This window comes from Colobus angolensis, unplaced genomic scaffold (genome assembly GCF_000951035.1).
Source record: "Colobus angolensis palliatus isolate OR3802 unplaced genomic scaffold, Cang.pa_1.0 Scaffold3, whole genome shotgun sequence".
NCBI lineage: Eukaryota > Metazoa > Chordata > Mammalia > Primates > Cercopithecidae > Colobus > Colobus angolensis.
This window is the reverse complement of record NW_012116265.1, coordinates 13,242,271-13,262,409: the sequence shown is the minus strand read 5'-3', so window position 1 is coordinate 13,262,409 and position 20,139 is coordinate 13,242,271. Positions and strand designations below refer to the sequence as shown.

The window sequence follows — 20,139 nt, the reverse complement described above, 5'->3', positions numbered from 1 at the left end:
AACAAGCCAACGGGAATCAGGTGGGTGGGCAAGACATAACAGCTGCTACGCTCCAGGGGAGGGGTCCCCACGCCCATGTGCAACAACAACTAGACTTTAATCCCCAGACCTATGCTCAAGTGTCTTTGTGCACTCTCAGGGCTTGGGACCGAATTCCCAAAAGCAGAGTTCAACAGGGATCTTTTATAAAGTTCAAGGGCCTCAGGAGCCACGTGTTGAGTTTATCAATCAGTTAACCCAGGCAATTAAGAGGCAAATTAGTCATGCCCAGGCCACCGGTATCTTATTGGTGCAACTGGCTTTTGAAAATGCTAATATGGATTGCCAGCAAGCAATGCAGGCAGTCAGAGGAAAGGCAGCCACAGTTGGGGAACTTATATGAGCATGTCAGCTGGTGGGAACTGAGACACAAAAAGCCACAATATTGCCTATGGCATTAAGGCCTCCTAAAGTAAAAAGGGAGAGAAGCCAAAGTTGTTTTCTATGCGGAGAGCCAGGTCATATGAAGAAGGAATGCCCCCATAGTAGAGACCAAAGTAACTCACGGAAAGAACCCCCTTCTATATGCCCCCAGTGTAAAAAGGAGAAACATTAGGCAAATCAGTGCAGGACAAAATTTGATAAAAACGGAAACCCTGTAAGTAACCACATGGGAAACTTCATGAGGCCCCGCTACAAACGGGCAATGCCAGCAGCTTTCCTCTGTCAGATGGAAAGCCCACAGTCCTCTCTCTCAGAGCAGGCACCACTGGGAATGCAGGACTGGACTTACTCTGCCCCAGTGAATTAGTGCTTAAAGAAGAAGACCCTAAAAGGGCTGTAACTGGGATCTGGAGCCTGCTGCTTCTGGGAACAGTGGGATTAGTCCAAGGATGGTGTAGCCTATCCGGTAAAGGAATTAATGTGCTCATCAGGGTAACTGATACTGATTACCAAGGTGAGATATTGGTGATGATGGAATGTAAAGGTCTGCATATTCTTCCTCCTGGATCAAAGAGCTCAGGTACTGATTTTACCATACTAGGTCCCCAAAGCCCACAGAAAGGAAAGGGGAAAGGGAAGTTTTGGAAGCACAGGAGCCACAGGAGCATATTGGAATCAATTAATCACTGACCAGAGACCCATGATTACCTTAAAAATTGGAAATAAGAATTTTACTGGCTTATTGGACACAAGGGCAGACATTTCAATTATTAGTGATCAAAACTGGCCAGAAACTTGGCCCTGGGTCAATCAGAAACAAAAAAATTGTTGGCATTGGGGAAGTACACACAGCCAAGCAGAGCATGTGCCCCCTAACATGTTGCAATTCAGAAGGAAGAAAGGCAGTTATACAACCTCCAATCATGCCCATCCCTGTTAATCTTTGGGGATGGGACCTATTAGCCCAACTGGGGGTCATACTGCAGACCCCTTTCTAACAAAGGCCACTGTTATTATTCCTCCCCTACCCTGATGTGGCTCTTTCAAGATCCTATTTGGGTAGAACAGTGGCCTCCGAAGGGAGAGAAATTACAGAGGGCCCATGAATTAGTTGAAGAGCAATTAAAAGCTGGGCATGTGGAACCATTTAATAGTCCTTGGAATTTGCCCATTTTCCTCATTCCCAAAAAGTCTGGGAAATGGAGACTTTTGCATGACTTATGTGCTATTAATGTCAATTTGCAACCCATGGGACCCCTTCAGCTGGGGCTCCTTTCCCCCATGGTGATTCCTCGAGATTGGCCTATAAACATTATTGACTTAAAGGAATATATGTGTGTGTATATATATATAATACTTTAAGTTCTAAGGTACATGTGTACAACATGCAGGTTTGATACATAGGTATACATGTGCCATGTTGGCTTGCTGCACCCATCAACTCATCATTTACATTAGGTATTTCTTCTAATGCTATCCCTCCTCCAGTCTCCCATCCCTCAAGAGGCCCTGGTGTGTGATGTTCCTTGCTCTGTGTCCAAGTGATCTCATTGTTCAATTCCCACCTATGAGTGAGAACATACAGTGTTTGGTTTTCTGTCCTTAAAGGACTGTTTTTATAAGATTTCCCTAGCAGAACAAGACAGAAAAAATTGCATTTACAATACCAGCTATCAATAATGAAATGCCAGCTTGTCAATTTCACTGGGAAAGTGCCTCCTCAAGGAATGCTAAATAGTCCTACCATGTGTCAGTATCATGTAAATCAAGCTTTGCTACCCAGTGGAAAAAAATTTCCTGATTGCAAGGTTATTCATTTTATGGATGATATTCTACTGGCAGCCCCAATGGATCCAATGCTTTTAAATTTATTTACCTCTGTCATAAAAGAATACACAGCTAAAAGGTTTAATCATTGCACCTGAGAAAGTATAGATGTCTTCTACTTGGAAATATTGTGGGTACATACTAACTTCCCAGTCAGTAAGACCTGAAACGGTTAAATTAAATATTAGCAACTTACACACCTTAAATGATGATCAGAAATTACTAGGTGATATCAACTAGCTCCGCCCCACTCTGGGTATATCTGTGGATAAGCTGCAAAACCTGTTTTCTATCTTGAAGGGCAATACAGCCCTAGATTTTCCCAGATATTTAACCCCTGCAGCAAAAAAGGAAATAGAACAACCCATCTCAGAGGCAGCTAGATCGCATAGATCCAGTCTACTCAATTCAACTGTTTATGTTTCCCACCAAACACTCCCCTGAAGGGTTAACTGCAGACCCCAGGATTGTGCTTTCTAGAAAGTTGTTTTCTTTTGTTTGTTTGTTTTTTTGCTCACATACCAGGACTAAAACACTATTTCCCTATATCCAGTTACTTAGTAAAGTCATCTATTCAGGCTGCAAATAATGCAGTCAGTTGCTAGGTTATGATCCTGGTATCATCAGGATTCCTTTAAGTAAAAAGCACTTAGAAGCAGTATTGCCCTTATCGATGCAAATAGCACTCTCCAATTACACAGGAAAAATAGAGCATGTCCTTCCTGCTGATAAACTCCTTCATTTCTTATCTCATACTCCTGTGATCTTACCTACACAAATAGTTCACTCCCCCATACCTAATGCTTTAACACTGTTTACTGACGGATCTGGTAAGTATGGAAAGGCGGCAGTCTGGTGGAGACGACATAATTCATTCACTTGATCTGGATTTACTAGCACTCAAAGAGCTGAGATTGGAGCCCTGGTATTGGCCTTGGAAACTTTTTCCACTCAGTCCATCAATATTGTTAGCAATTCTGCCTATTATGTTTATTTATTGCAGAACCTTGAAGCAGCCCTAATTAATTTCACTCTGGAGTCCACCCTATGTGCTCTTTTTCTTCGACTTCAGCAATTGCTAGATTAATGTATACATCCTATTTTTATCACACATATTTGAGCCCACAGTTCACTGCCTGGCCTATTGGGTTATGGCAATGATCAAGCAGACCTTCAGGTTATGACATCACTGCTTGATCAAGCCACCCAATCGCATCAATTTTTCCACCAAAAGTGGAGACACTTATCTAAACAATTTCAACTTACCCAGAGACTAGCTAAACAGATTATCTTGCAATGCCCAGATTTCCAGCTCACAGGCACATCCCCACCTTCAACAGGTATTAATCTTAGAGGACTAGAACCCAATCAGTTATGGTAAACAGATGTTACACACATCCCTGAATTTGGAAAACTTAGATACATACGTGTATCCATTGATCCCAATTCTCACTTAATTAGTGCCCATGCTTTGCCTGAAGAGTCCACCCAATATGTCATTAAATATCTTCTTTTAACTTTTGCATTAATGAGAGAGCCCACAAAAATTAAAACTGATAATGGTCCAGTTTATGCCAGCCCATAATTTCAACAATGTTGTCACATGTGGAATATCCAATATTCCACAGGCATCCCATATAAACCCCAAGGACAGGACATAGTAGACAGTGCCCACTCCACCCTTAAAAATATGCTCAAAAAACAGAAAAGGGGGAGTATGGGTAAAGACCCTGCAACACTACTAGCACAAGACTTATTTACCCTTCATTTTTAAAATTTAGATGACAAATTTCAATCAGCCATAGAAAAGCACTTTGCTAAAACCTCTCAAGACATAAAACCTGCAGTTTTATGGAAAGATATAAACTGTAACATATGGTGTGGTCCAAATGAATTATTAACTTGGGGAAGAGGGTATGCTTCTGTCCGTACCCCCTCAGGTCCTCTTTGGATTCCAGCACTATGCATCAAACCATACCGTGGCATGGCCAGGACCCAACCTGGTACCAGAAATGAAGGAACTGACCTTACAGGACCCACAGCCCCAGACGACGTGGCTTCCATGGAAGACACAAGCCCCGGACATCACCCGGGGTATGCTGAAGAGGACAACTCAGGAACAAATTCTGCTCCAGACACAGACATCATTCACTTCAGATAATTTGTTCCTTGCTATGCTCTCTGTTGTACCTTGCCATTCACATAGAGTATTGATCTTTTTTAGGCCCTCACTTTGTCTGTAACCTGTACCTGCTACACTCTATTGGGCTCATATCTTAGATCTGCCTTTCTTAGTCCTGTCACCTAGGCTTTAATAACTCGACTGCTTGGCTAGGAGGGATAGATTTACCCCCCTGTGGGGTCCATCATTAATGGCACACATTGGACTAAGATGCCAGATACCACTATGTATCACTCTGATATCCTCCCACTATGGGTAAGTTATAAAGGTTCTAACCCTTACTGTATACCTGCTCAAACACAATTATGGCTACATCATGGCAAAAGAAATGCCTTAACAGTCTCAGCTGCAGGTAGCCTTAAACTGGGTAATGTAATCAGTGTTGCTTTCCCAAACATTCCTTCCTGTGGTCACGAACAAAGCCAGGAAAGTAATGGATTCCACTTTGGCTGGGAGGTCTGTCACGGGGGGCAAGCCCGTAGCCTCCAGTTAGGCAATGGTAACATCTTAGACTGGAGCCCTCATGGCCATTTGCAGGGCAGCCTTACTGATGTCCACATCCATCATGGCATCAATCACAGTTTCATAGCCTTGTCCCATTCCCCTGTGATTTGGGCCAATGGGGGGATGGGATATTCCAGACCCCAAGTAAAGTCCATGCCACCCCAAGACACTTTATGGTGCCTGGGACATCTTAGTACCTCCTTTGACACTTGGCATGGGACATATCATAATTCCAGTAACAACTATACTATTACCTTTATTCATAATCACACTGATCAGTGCCTAATTTGCACTACCCATCCATATATTTTCCTTATGGGAACTAATATTTCCACTACACCCCAAAACTCTGCGTTTGTGACCCAGGTGCAGGGACAGGCTTGGTTTGCCTCATGTATCACTAATTACAATATATCTAATTCAAATATTACTAGTGTCATGGTATTAAGGAGACAATCTGAGGCATTCCTATCAGTCAATTTGACATGTGATTGGCAAGGTTCCTCTACCCTTACCACCTTAGAACGTACCCTATCCCAGGTCAGACCCAAAAGATTCATAGGCACACTTATAGCCTTTATAGTCTCGGCCATAGTCTTCCTAGCAACTGCTAGTGTGGCTGTAGCATCTATTACTGAATCAGTAAAAATGTTGTTTCTGGAGATAGTTTGGCCAAAAATGTGTCTAATGAACTTCTCTTACAGCAGGGTACAGATCAAAAGATTCTTGGCCGGACGTGGTGGCTCACGCCTGTAACCCTAGCACTTTGGGAGGTCAAGGCGGGCGGATCACAAGGTCAGGAGATCGAGACCATCCTGGCTAACACAGTGAAACCCCATCTCTATTAAAAAAAAATTACAAAAAAATGAGTTGGGCATGGTGGCAGGCACCTGTAGTCCCAGCTACTCTGGAAGCTGAGGCAGGAGAATGGTGTGAACCCGGGACAGTGAGCCGAGATTGTGCCACTGCACTCCAGCCTTGGCAATGAGTGAGACTCCGTCTCAAAAAAAAAAAAAAAGAAAAAAAAAAGATTCTTGCACATCTGCAAGCCCTTGAGGCTGTCTTGGAATATGTGGGGGAGTGACAAGATGCACTGGCATTCTGTCAACAATTAAACTGCAACTGGGAGCATAAAGGTATCTGTGTCACTTCTCTACCATGGAATCAATCAATACATAGTTGGGATGAGGTGAAACAATACCTCTGGGGAACCTTTCATGACAATTTAACAGCAGATGTAAAGCAACTTAAAACTAAAATTGTAGAATTCCTTCACACAATACATCTACACACCCAACAAACAGCCATATGGAAGGGTATGCAAGATCATCTCTCCTGGTTAGATCCCTGCTCCTAGGGGTTACTCTTTGACTGGAAAAGAATGTTGCTAATTATACTCATGATTGTCTTATGTTATTTGCTAATACTAGGATGCAAAGCTGGAATAAGAGCAATGACCACCTCGCTAGACAGACTTGTTGCTGCACACATCTGTACTCTTCAGTCAACAGAACCCGACACAAAGAACAGAAAAGGGAGAGATGTGGGATTTCAGACAGACTGGTGGTGTGTCTGGAATTTAATCCTTCTGGTGGTTTCTTGGTCTTGCTGACTTCAAGAATGAAGCTGCAGACCTTGGTGGTGAGTGTTACAGCTCTTAAAGGTAGTGTGGACCCAAAGAGTGAGCAGCAGCAAGATTTATCATGAAGAGCAAAAGAACAAAGCTTCTATGGTGTGGACGGGGACCCAAGTGGGCTGCCACTGCTGGCTGGGGTGGTCGGTTTTTATTCCCTTATTTGTCCCTGCCCACATCCTGCTTATTGGTGCATTTTACAGAGTGCTGATTGGTGCATTTACAATCCTTTAGCTAGACACAGAGCGCTGATTGGTGCATTTTTACAGAGTGCTGATTGGTGCATTTACAATCCTTTAGCTAGACACTGAGTGCTGATTGGTGCGTTTTTACAGAATGCTGATTGGATAGGCAGAAAAGTTCTCCAAGTGCCCACCCGACCCAGGAAGTCCAGCTGGCTTCACCTCTCAGTGGGAAAAATTTTAAAGATAGTTATAAGAAAAAGACGCAAACCTTCTTGGAAGGCTGGTTGGGGGCTGGTTTGCATAAACTCCAGTAATAGATGAGGCTGAAGGCAGCCTAATCCTTACCTTGAGTTAATAGTTTAGGGCACAGATACAAAGGAATGTAGAGTAGTTCATCTAAATAGCTTGTTTACTCATGTGGTCCTAAAACCAACCTTTGATCAACCATGGGTGCATAATTGCTCTCTACTCAGGAGGTGGGCAGTGTCAATTACTCTCTAGTGGTGTATACTCAAGACCTTTGTCATTTAATCTATACTGAATAAATGTGAGCTTTGCTGGCTGATTGGGGCCACAGCTGCAACTCTACAGCACCCTCCTTGCTGTCTGTAGGTGGCCTGGACCCTCAGCTGGACTGACAGGCAAAATATCTGTGTCACTGTATGTTATTCATCCATTGTTGGGTCAGGGTCTCTGAGACAGACCCCCACATTAACTCATTCAGTATTAACTCAAAGGTCCAAGTCCAAAGTGTCATCTGAGACCAGGCAAATCCCTTTCACCTATGAGTCTGTAAAATCAAATACGAGTTAGTGACTTCCAAGATACAGTGGAGGTACAGGCATTGGAAAATGCTCCCATTCCAAATGGGAGAAATTAGCCCAAAACAAAGGAGCTACAGGCCCCACACAAGTCTGAAATCCAGTGGGGGACAGTAATGACTGTCTTAAAAGCTCCTAAAAAATCTCTTTTGACTCCATGTCTCACATCCAGGGTATGCTGATGCAAGTGGTAGGCTCCCACAGTCTTGGGCAGCTCTGTTCCTGTGGAATAATCAGGCCCCCTCCCAGTTACTTTGATGGGCTGGCATTGAGTGTCTGTGGCTTATCCAAGCACACAGTGCAAACTGTCAGTGGATCTACCATTCTGGGGCCTGAGGGACTGTGGCCTTCTTCTCACAGTTCCACTAAGCAGTGCCCCAGTGGGGACTCTGTGTGGGCGTTCCAACCCCACATTTCCCTTTCCACATTGCCCTAGCAGAGGTTCACCATGAGGGCTCAAACCCTGCAGCAAACTTCTGCCTGGACTTCTGTAGCAGGTGTTTCCATACATTCTCTGAAATCTAGGCAGAAGTTCCAAAACTTCAATTCTTGACTTCTGTGCACCTGCAGGCCCAACACCATGTGGAAGCTGCCAAGGCTGGGGATGGCACTCTCTGAAGCAACAGCCTGAGCTGTACATTGTCCCTTTTTAGCCATGGCTGGATGCAGGGCACCAAGTCCCAAGACTGTACAAAGTAGCAAGGTCCTGGGTCCAGCCCATGAAACCATTTTTCCCACTAGGACTCCAGGCCTGTGATGGGAGGGGCTGCTGTGAAGGTCTCTGACATGCCCTGGAGACATTTTCCCCATTATCTTGGCAATTAACATCTGGCTCCTAGTTACATATGCAAATTACTACAGCAGGCTTGAATTTCTCCCCAGAAAATGGGTTTTTCTTTTCTATCTCATTGTCAGGCTGCAAATTTTCCAAACTGTTATGCTCTGCTTCCCTGTTAAACATAAGTTCCAATTTCAGATCATCTCTCTCAAGTTCAAAGTTCCACAGATCTCTAGGGCAGGGGTGAAATGCTGCCAATCTCTTTGCTAAAGCATGGCAAGAGTGACCTTTGCTCCGGTTCCCAATAAGTTCCTCATCTCCATCTGAGACCACCTCAGCCTGGACTTCATTGTCCATATTACTATCAGCATTTTTGTCAAAACTATTCAACAAGTCTCTAGGAAGTTTCAAACTTTCCCACATCTTCCTGTCTTCCTCTGAGCCCTCCAAACTGTTCCAACCTCTGCCTGCTACCCAATTCCAAAGCCGCTTCCACATTTTCAAGTACCTTTATAGCAGTCCCCCATTCCTAGTACTAACTTACTGTATTAGTCCGCTCTTATACTTCTATCAAGATACTACCCAAGACTGGGTGATTTGTAAAGACAGTATTTGGTTCACAGTTCCGCATGGCTGGGGAGGCCTCAAGAAACTTACAATCATGGCAGAAGGAGAAGCAAACACCTTCTTCGCAAGGTGGCAGGACAAAGCGTGCATGGGCACAAAAACCCTGCCATTTATAAAACCATCAGATCTTGTGAGAATTCACAGACTATCATGAGAACAACATGGGGGATACTGCTTCTATAATCCAATCACTTCCCTTTCCCTTCCTTGAAACATGGAACTTACAGGTCCTCCCTTTGACATGTGTGGATTACAATTTGCGATGAAATTTGGGTGGGGACACAGAGCCATACCATATCAATTCTCTAATCCTTGGAATTTGTACATGTTACCTTATTTGAAAAAAGGATCTTTGTAGGTATGATTAAGTTAAGGATCTTGAGATTTAGGGCATTATCTTGGATTATCTGTCTGGACCCTAAATAGCATCACTAATGTCCTTGTAAGAAGGGGATCTGACACACAGAGAAGAGTAGAAGGCCATGTGACCAGAGAGGCAGAGATTGGAGTAATGCAGCCACAAACCGAAGCTGGAAGCCATCAGAACTCAGAAGAGGCAAGAGATTGATTCTTCTGTGGAGGTGATACCTTCATTTCTGTTTGGTGAAACTGATTTTGGACTTCTGGCCTCCAGAACTGTGACAGAATACATTTCTGTTGTTTTAACTGATCTAGTTTGTAATTTGCTTCAGAGGCCACAGGATGACTAACACAGTACACTGCTTATGACTGTGGATTCTCTTCTCACAGGTGTACATCACCCTAACCTGAAAAGGGAAAGAAGGATGTGAAGAAAATAATATAGGAGGAGGAAGAATGAAGAAAGAGAGGGCAAGAAAAAGAAGAGACTAGGAAGAGTAGATGAAGCAAGATAAAGTGGAGGAGAAATCTCTTTACTGAATGGTAGGTCATATACAAATTATACTGGGAAAAGTGAAATTTGGCCCCTAAATTCCACATCTACCTACATGGTGAACATTGAGGGTATGCCTAGGTCCTAAGAAGAATTTGTCTTTAAAAATCTTCATGAGGCCGGGTGCGGTGGCTCAAGCCTGTAATCCCAGCACTTTGGGAGGCCGAGACGGGTGGATCACGAGGTCAGGAGATCAAGACCATCCTGGTTAACCCAGTGAAACCCCGTCTCTACTAAAAAATACAAAAAACTAGCCGGGCGAGATGGTGGCGCCTGTAGTCCCAGCTACTCGGGAGGCTGAGGCAGGAGAATGGTGTAAACCTGGGAGGCGGAGCTTGCAGTGAGCTGAGATCTGGCCACTGCACTCCAGCCTGGGCCACAGAGCGAGACTCCATCTCAAAAAAAAAATAAAATAAAATAAAATTAAAAAAAAATAAAAATCTTCATGAATCATTTAACAGTTTTAATGGTAACTGTGATGAGAAAAATTTCAGTAAGCTACATTAAAACTGTTAAATGATTTATTTAACTAAGGGGTCAAAACAGTGACCCCTTAGTCATCAAGCACTTAGGGTTGATTTGGTAATGCTACACATCCTTCAAGATTCTGTTCATAACCTCCTTCCTCTGTAAAATCTTCTTCGACCTCTGCTTTTTCCATTTTCTGAATTTGCATTCCACGCACAGGAACTATGTCTGTTATTTCTGCTCTTCCAATAATAACAACAAAAAGCCCACGGATGCTGCTAAATATCTTAAAATGTACAAGCAAATACTTATGATAGTTTTATATCTCCTCCAGCAGTCTGCATAGGGCAGGACTATAATAGAGTCCTTGTGGTAACTGATGGACTAACCACTATTCTGAGGCCAATAATACAGATGGTCTCATCTATTTCATCTTGTATCTTCTACCTACATATCATATTGTACAATGATGATTGGTATTGAGAATTATATCCCTCAGGCATGCCAGGTCTAAATCATAAAAAAATAGATTGATAAAATTCATTGTCTTGCTAGTTGAGAAAAACTACTCATATATTTTAGGAAGATTTCCAACTGGAAGAATTGAAGCCAGAATGCATTTCTCATCATCCTAATTTAATGCAATTAACTGCAACCCTCAAGTCCCAAGTATTCAAAGCATCAGAAGAATTGCTTTATTAACCAAAGATTCAAAGGGTTAGCCTATAAATATACCTCAAGGTACCTACTTTCTGGTATTTATTTCCCACTGTGTGGCAAGTCTTAGTGTAAATGTGGTATAAAAGAAGCTTATTTTTTAGTTGATTATACATTACTGGCTTCAAATTGCCCAGAGGGAAGTCTGCATTCGTGGGCTTGTTTATATTTTTTACATTGCTCATTTACATCCAGTGTAACTGAAATTGAAGTTCAGTTCTGTAAACTATCCCACAGTATGTACTCAGATAACTGCCCACATGCAAAACATTAGGTACACACAGGGCTAAAAAATTTAGTCAAGAGGCTGGGCATGGTGGCTCATGCCTGAATCCCAGCACTTTGGGAGGCTGAGGCACATGGATTACTTGAGGTCAGGAGTTCAAGACCAGCCTAGTTAACATGGTGAAAACCCATCTCTACTAAAAATACAAAAATTAGCCAGGTGTGGTGGCACACGCCTGTAATTCCAGCTACTCGGGAGGCTGAGGTGGGAGAATCGCTTGAACTCAGGAGGTGGAGGTTGCCGTGAGCCCAGATGGTGCCACTGCACTCCAGCCTGGGCGACAGAGTGAGGCTCTGTCCCAAAAAAAAAAAAAAAAAAAAAAAAATTTAGTCAAGGACACACAACTGTTTGTAAGAATCCTTCATGATTTTACATTTAATGTTTATTATTATTATTATTATTATTATTTTTAAGCATAAGAAAACCAAAGGCACATTGTTGGCATTCCTATCACATCAAAACAATGAATATAATCCACATCATACAAGTAAGAATCAGAAATATAGAGAATGGGAATAAATTAAACAAGGAACTCATTAACATACCTCCAAACAGAAAACTAGGACCTAAAATAATGTAAACCTTAGTGAAACAACAGCTGCTCTTATGAAAATCCATATATTCTATTAGTACAGTATTATTGCCTTTCCCACTTTGGAAAAATTACATTATAGTTATGTGGTCCATATTAAGGTTTCTTTGGGCTTTTATTAATAAAAAAGTATTTCAAAAGGATAAGCTTTTGAAACTGGACATTTAGCTATCCACTAAGTCAAGTTGATTGAGAAAAACTTCCATTTTTTTCCTCCGGCTCTTTTAGAATGTTCCAAAAGAATGATTCAGAGAAACCATAAATAAAAGAAATATGATCAAATTCGTAAAATGTAAAGCACCTCCCCATGTTATCTATATATCTAAACCATGATGCAGTAATGTCAGTCACCTGTCCCATGCATTTCTATTTTGATGACCTGAATTAAGCCTGAATAATGAGTAGAACTAAAAGGCCCACACACTATGGAAAGCTTAGCAAGTTCTAAGCGGGGAGGGAAAGGTCCTTGCTTTGGCTGATTTTACCAGGTTCCTCTTTTCTACTTTCCAAAAAGAATCCAATAGGTCATAGTCTGTTTTTCTGTCTGTTAATGATAGTGTGCTTAAAGTTCTACTAGTACTTTCTGGAACTCTTTAACCTCACAGTCATCCTGAGAGAACTCTGCCCCTGAAGGGGAAAATAATTTTTCTTCACCCAGGGCCTTTTTCCTTGTATTAATATTAATATCCCATGAGAATATTAGCTCTGGAGGAAAGAATTTGGTGGCAAAATTCCATATTTACTCATGAAATCCACCCCCAACTTCCACTCACACATTTTAATAGGACACTCAAAAGAAAAGCTCCCCATTCCTCCCTCTCTTCCTGGACACTTCCCTTCAGCTTCATCTGACACCCACGGTTTTCCCTCTTTTTTTCTGCTTGAATCAAAAAACAATTTTTACTAGCAGAGCCTTCTTTCAGTAGAGTGTACCCTGTATTTGATAGGGCAGAAAAGTATTTAAATTTTTTTTTTTTAAATCGCTTGGCACTGGCTGGAGTGTAGAAACAGAAAATGGAGTTAGTTACTGCTTAAGCCCCCAGCATCTAACCCCACCTGGCTGCTCTTTGTTCCCTCTCTTGGGTCACAGAGAAGATAGGCATAGCAAAACCTGAGGCACCATCAAGGCTCCATGAGATTTAAGCAGTGTAGTGTGGTTGACAGCTGCCTTCCATCCTTCGTTTCCTGGAAATACTATTTAAAACACCCTCTATGAGAGACAGAAAAAGACTCATTGGTGTCATTGATTCTTTAAAATAATTTTTAAATGACACTTTGCATATGTAGCTGAATGACAAAACATATGGATTCTAAAGCAACACATACTCTTGCATTCCAATTTGGGCTCCATGCTTACCAAAATGTGATCTTGGGTAAGTTACTCAATCTCATTGTCCCTCAATTTCCTCATATAAGATACATTCTGGAATGAAAATGATAATAATATTAACCGCATAGGGTTGTTGTGAGGATTGAGTTAAAATATTTAAAGCTCTTCTGAATACTGTTTGCATATAGAACATGATACTTGTTAGGTATAGAGTAAACAATATCCCCTTTTTTGATACATAAGTAGATTTGAAGATATGCTTATAACAACATATCTATTTCTATGTATCTGACCTGGCATTCAGTAAATATTTGATGAATTAATGCAATCTAACAGAATAAATATGCAATGCCAGAGTCCAGTTAGCTTTGCCACTCATTGTTCTACAGCTTCTGTGATTTGTTGCTGATTAATAAATAGAGACAGAACCTCAGAGTTTATGGATGAAGTGCATAAGGCCTAGATGGTAAGAAACATTTATGATGAGCCTCTGTGTGCCAGGTTCTAAGGTTGACACTTTTCATGAGCCATTACATATAAGTCTCCTAACAGCTCTTTTAAGGCAGATACAACTAGTTCCTTTATAGAAATAAGAAAAATGAAGCTCAGAAATGTTAAGTAAATTACCCCAAATCACGCAGTTAGTAAGTTGTGCAGGAGGAAGGATTCTAATCCTACACTATTTTTAAGCAAAGTATAACATGTAAAAAGGAGGTGGAGGGTGGATTATGCAAGTAAAATGATTTTACAGACAGGTCATTATTGAATAAAACATTGAAAAACAAGGTATATTTTCATACTGCTGATAAAGACACACGTGTAACCGGGAACAAAAAGAGGTTTAATTGGACTCACAGCTCCACATGGCTGGGGAGGCCTCAGAATCATGGCGGGAGGTGAAAGGCACTTTTTACATGGCAGCGGCAAGAGAAAAATGAGGAAGAAGCAAAAGCAGAAGCCCCTGATAAACCCATTCAGATCTCATGAGACTTATTCACCATCACGAGAATATCACAGGAGAGACTGGCTCCCGTGATTGAATTACCTCCCCCTGGGTCCCTCCCACAACACGTGGGAATTCTGGGAGGTACAATACAAGTTGAGATTTTGATGCAGACACAGTCAAACCACATCATTCTGCCCCTGGCCCCTCCAAACCTAATGTCCTCACATTTCAAAACCAATCATGCCTCCCCAACAGTCCCTGAAAGTCTTAACTCAGTTCAGCCTTAACCCAAAAGTCCACAGTCCCAAGTCTCATGACACATGGCAAGTCCCTTCCAACTATGAGCCTGTAAAAATTAAAAACAAGCTAGTTACGTCCTAGATACAATGAGGGTTCAGGTATTGGGTAAATACAGCCATTCCAAATGGGAGAAACTGGCCAAAACAAAGAGGTTACAGGGTCCATGCAAGTCATAAATCCAGTGTGGCAGTCAAATGTTAAAGCTTCAAAATGGTCTCCTTTGACTCCAGGTCTCATATCCAGGTCATGCCAACGTAAGAGGTGGGCTGCCATGGTCTTGGGCAGCTCTGCTCTTGTGGCTTTGCAGGGTACAGCCTCCCTCCTAGCTGCTTTCATGGACTGGTGTTGAGTGTCTGTGGCTTTTCCAGGCACACGGTGCAAGCTGTTGGTGAATCTATTATTCTGGGTTCTGGAGGATGGTGGTCCTCTTCTCAGAGTTCCACTGGACAGTGCCCCAGTAAGGACTCTATGTGGGGGTTCTGACCCCACAGTTCCCTTCTGCACTGCCCTAGCAGAGGTTCTCCATGAGAACCTTGCCCCCGCAGCAAACTTTTGCCTGGGCATCCAGGCATTTCCATCCATCTTCTGAAATCTAGGCAGAGGTTCTCAAACCTCAATTCCTGACTTCTATTCACCTGCAGGCTCAACACCACGTGGAAGCAGCCAAGGCTTGGGGCTTCCACCTTCTGAAGCAACAGCCCGACCTGTACACTGGTCCCTGTCAGACATGGCTGGAGTGGCTGAGACCGAGGGCATCAAGTCCCTAGGCTACACACAACAAGGGGACCCTGGGCCTGGCCAAGGAAACCATATTTTCCTCCTGGGCCTTCACGCCTGTGATGGGAGGGGCTGCCGAGAAGATCTCTGACATGGCCAGGAGACATTTTCCCCAGAAAATAAGTTTTTCTTTTTTATTGCGTAGTAAGGCTGCAAATTTTCCAAACTTTATGCTCTGCTTCCCTTATAAAACTGCATGACTTTAACAGTACCTAAGTCACCTCTTTAATGCTTTGCTGCTTAGTAATTTCTTCTGCCAGATATCCTAAATCAGCTTTCTCAAGTTCAAATTTCCACAAATCTCTAGGACAGGGGCAAAATGCCGCCTGTCTCTTTGCTGAAACAACAAGCGTCACCATTACTCTAGCTCCCAACAAGTTCCTCATCTCCACCTGAGACCATCTCAGCCTGGACCTTTATTGTTCAAATTGCTATCATCATTTTGGGCAAAGCCATTCAACAAGTCTCTAGGAAGTTCCAAACTTTCCCACATTTTCCTGTTTCCTTGTGAGCCCTCCAAACTGTTCCAACCTCTGCCTGTTACCCAGTTCCAAAGTCACTTCCACATTTTCAGGTATGCTTTCAGCAACGCCTCACTCTACTGGTAAAAATTTACTGTATTAGTCCATTTTCATGCTGCTGCTAAAGACATACCCGAGACTGAGAAGAAAAAGAGGTTTAATTGGACTTACAGTTCTACATGGCTGGGGAGGCCTCAGAATCATGGCAGGAGGCAAAAGGCACTTCTTACATGGCAGCGGCAAGAGAAAAATGAGAAAGAAGCAAAAGCAGAAACCCCTGATAAACCCATTAGATCTTGTAAGACTTATTCACTATCAGGAGAACAGCATGGGAAAGACCGGCCCCCATGATTGAATTACCTCCCCCTGGGTCCCACCTACAACATGTGGGAGTTCTCAGAGATATAATTCAAGTTGAGATTTGGGTGGGGACACAGCCAAACCATATCACAAGGCTTATAATTCAAAGATGGTTTGGTCTCTCTTAGCATTAGCTTTGCGAGATTCAGACTATATATTGTCCGCTTTAATCCAGTGCCGAATGTTATTTTATACTTCAACAGTATATTCATAAACTATAGAAATGGAAAGTGACTCAGTTATTCAACTTCCTCAGTTAACAGCAAAGAGCCATGAGAGGTAAAATGGCAGGCTCAGTGTCACATCGCAATTAGTGACAGACGCAGACAGGATTTCTCTGGACCTAACACTAATCTCCTTACAGTAGTCAGGATAGCCAACCATAGACTGTGGTTTTAAATCCATCCATTTAGATGTATGTAGATCCTCGTTCACCTTAAATAGCCAAATTCCTACTTTAGTATCTAAACCTAAAAAGGGTATTAGAGTAATTCTTAATATTATCTGGGGTGACAAAATAAATACGAATATTCTCTAATAATAAAAGTAGGTAGACTTAATACCTAGGAGCTTTTATTTTTAAAACCTGACCAAAATTCTGCTATAGCTGTTATCTTGTCAAGGGACAAAGAGAGTTAAATGTAGTTTGGGTGATAGAATACTTTTTTTAAAGAAAAAGTGCCACTTGTTTTTTTTACGAAGAGAAGAGTTAAAAGAATCCTGTTTTTTCCAGATTGCATTCATTCACTAAATATTTATATTTACCCAAACAACTATAATAGCAGAAATGCTACATTCTTTGCACATTTTTCCGAGTATCTATTACAGAGCTGGGCTTTTAGAAGTTACCAATTGGTGGTGTCTTTTCCTATGTTTAGTATGTTGGATAACTTCAAAACAAAAGTCATTGATGTTATGTCAGCGACTACTAATGTACTGCTATAGAGACAAAGAAGCATATGGTTCTTGACTATTCCAATGCTTGTGTTGTCCAGAAACATGCAGTGTAGTATGCACTTTCTTATAATGTCATCAGTAACATGAAGTACAATGGCAGTTCCTTTCATTGTGCATGCACCAGAAGCTTAGAATGAATAACACTCTTACCAGGCTGACAAGCATCAAGTTGCATTATGGTATCTATACTAAAAAACTTGCACTATCTAACTATAGCATAGGGCCTAGGAAGCTTTGTTAATATGAGTGACAAGACACATGAAAAGCACATTATCCACTGCTTCAACAACAGTGCATCACCCGACATATCAGCTGAAGAAGCTGAACCTTGGGAAGCTCAAACTTTATGACCTAAATTTCAAAATGTGCCAAACATTTTAGTAGAAAGGGTTGTGAATTGCAATGGCAATGTGGAGAGAGAGGAAATAGTAAAGGTAAAGAAACAAAGAGGGACAGAAGTACACAATTCTAAGTGATTTTTATAGCAGACACTTAGCCCAAGTAAGCAAATAAATTGCTAAATGACAAGAAATTGGCATGTGAGCTAAGCAAGTTTCTCAAGCCAAATACCTTAAAATAAAGGATCACTGGTGGGATGAAGAGGCAACCAAACCACAACCAGCTTGTACATTAGCCAAATATTGGCAGGTCAAGAAGGCTCAGCAAAGATTAACCTGCCACATCCTATAGGGGGTGAAGCTCAACTTACTGAGGATGATAGTAAAAAGTCAATGATCAGGGAACAATTGATGTTATTTATCATTATGAGTCTCTCCACTTTCCCTAAAAACCCACACTGCAAAGCCAACTTAGAATTTAAGGGAGCAACATTACAATTTCAAAGATTTTGTTCCACATTAACCATCCAGTGGATAGTCCTGTGGAAGCATGTGATGATGAAAGATATATATATATACACACACAAAAATCCACAAGTATAATGGCCGACACACACTCAGGCCTTCAGCTGTAGACTTGCACAAACACAAAAGAGAAATAATGCATGCAATGACAGCACAGATACTCTACTAATATCTTTTAAGGCAAAATCAGCATATTTCATGCTCAGTGAATTAGTTATTAATAGTGGTGACATAGGGATGTTATCTGATTGGTGTGGTTTTCATGCCATTCATGGCACTGAAGGCATGATTTAAACTATCAGGCAGAAGTTCCAAGAACAACACTGTGATGTGAATTTAAATGAATACAATCAAGCTAGTGGTTCTGTGAAGTGCTGAAAGACTGCAAATTTGGCTACCAAAACCAGTTAATAAACACATTTTGCTCACTGTGGTCAGGAAAGATGGTTGAGACTATAGATGGAGTTAGTTCAGTTAGTAAATGTATTTTGAACACTTACTGTATGTCAGCCACAGTATTAGGCAAAACACAATGCCTTTCTTCAAAGAGGTTACTGTCTAGTGAAACATTTTTTAATTTAGAAATACAGTAATATGTTTGTAGCAGCTATATGTAATTTAACAAATAAGCTGCTTTCTAGGTACCATTAGTTATGTCTGGCAGTTTTCTATGCAACTTTTAAAGCTTCTGATTCTGTATAAAATATTGATTGAAGGAGTTAAGATGTTCAACAGGTGATGGTATCAAAACGGTAAAACCCCTCATCTTCGTTCTTTTTTCTTTTTTTCTCTGAGACAGGGTCTCATTCTGTTGCCTCGGCTAGAGTACAGTGGCACAATCACAGCTCACTGCAGCCTTGATCTCCAGGGCTCAAGCGACCCTCTCACCTCAGCTTCTCAAGCAGATGGGACTACAGGTGTGTGCCACCATGCCCAACTAATTTTTGTATTTTTTGTAGAGATGGGGTTTTTACCAAGTTGCCTAGGCTGGTCTCAAACTCCTGAGCTCAAGCAATCTGCCTGCCTTGGCCTCCCAAAATGCTGGAATTATAGGCATGAGCCACTGCACCCAGCCAATCTCAGTTCTCATTTATACAATTTTTTCTATATGCTAGACCTCTGGCTACTAATTGTAAAATGTATGGCAAATACCAAAGTGGTGATGATTTACCTTGATCAGACCTTACCAAGACCTGCTTGAGTTATCAATGTTACCACATGCGTCCTCACACAAATTATAGGTAACCTGGGAATTAGCTCCCATGATGCTATCAGCAGACGGTAATTATTCTATTGGTAAAAGGCAGTTTTGCTTTGTTAAATTGATCAAACATTTATGTAAAGTCATGGTATTAATATCAGTATCAGAATGAACATGGATCTCACTCTGTTGATTGCCACTTTGATGGCATCAGTTATCACCTTAGGAAAGCGGGTAATTTCATATATATTTGAAAAGACGAAAGAAGATACCTCTCACATCCATGCTTTCAACATGAGGGTTACAGCCCACAAGAAGATTTTAACTTATTCTCCTTTAGATTCTTTCTTTGTTTCCAGTTCACTTGTAATGACTCTCCAAGAAGAGCAATAAAGGTATTGAACATTCAGCCTGAACATCTGTTGGAATGAATATTGCACAGGAAAGTTTTTCTATATCTGCTCTGTGGTATCAGTGTCTACAACTGCGCATTCCTCTAAGAAATACAGTCCCAAAAGAGAAAGGATAGAGAAATATGGCCTGAATTGTGGTCATTAGTGTGAGAAATAACACATTGTCTGCAGCTCAAAAGCAGTGGAATCAAGGTAGCCCCAGGCAGAAGTCGGCAGCCATTGTGGACAGCTGTCCCTCAGTGGCTCCAGAACTGTGTTGTTCTCACGTGAGATCTGTCTATGAGAAGTTCAGTCTATATCCAGTAATGGTTCTGAGAATCTGAATCTCATCTTCAGTTAATACCCAACAAATGATACATTTTCACATACATATACACAAGATCCTTGCTTCTGGAAAGTAAAGGCTGCCCAAAAACAAAACGAGAAGAATCATTATTGGGTTGTATGGCTTCGCCTTTAGTATTTATCTCAAAATCGGTCAAGGATAACACGAGGGTCTTGGCTCTCTTATTTGA

The 20,139-nt window shown here is 41.6% G+C and overlaps 1 protein-coding gene across 1 annotated transcript in view; it reads right to left on the bottom strand.

Annotated features, from left to right (window-relative positions):
* Positions 1-11,728: 11,728 nt before the first annotated feature.
* The window catches only part of CEP128 (centrosomal protein 128kDa), a 477,957-nt gene continuing 469,546 nt past the window's right edge, over positions 11,729-20,139 (bottom strand). The window contains exon 27 of the mRNA XM_011949470.1: positions 11,729-13,166. The gene's annotated coding sequence lies outside the window, so the exon portion shown is untranslated. The remainder of the gene's footprint in view (positions 13,167-20,139) is intronic.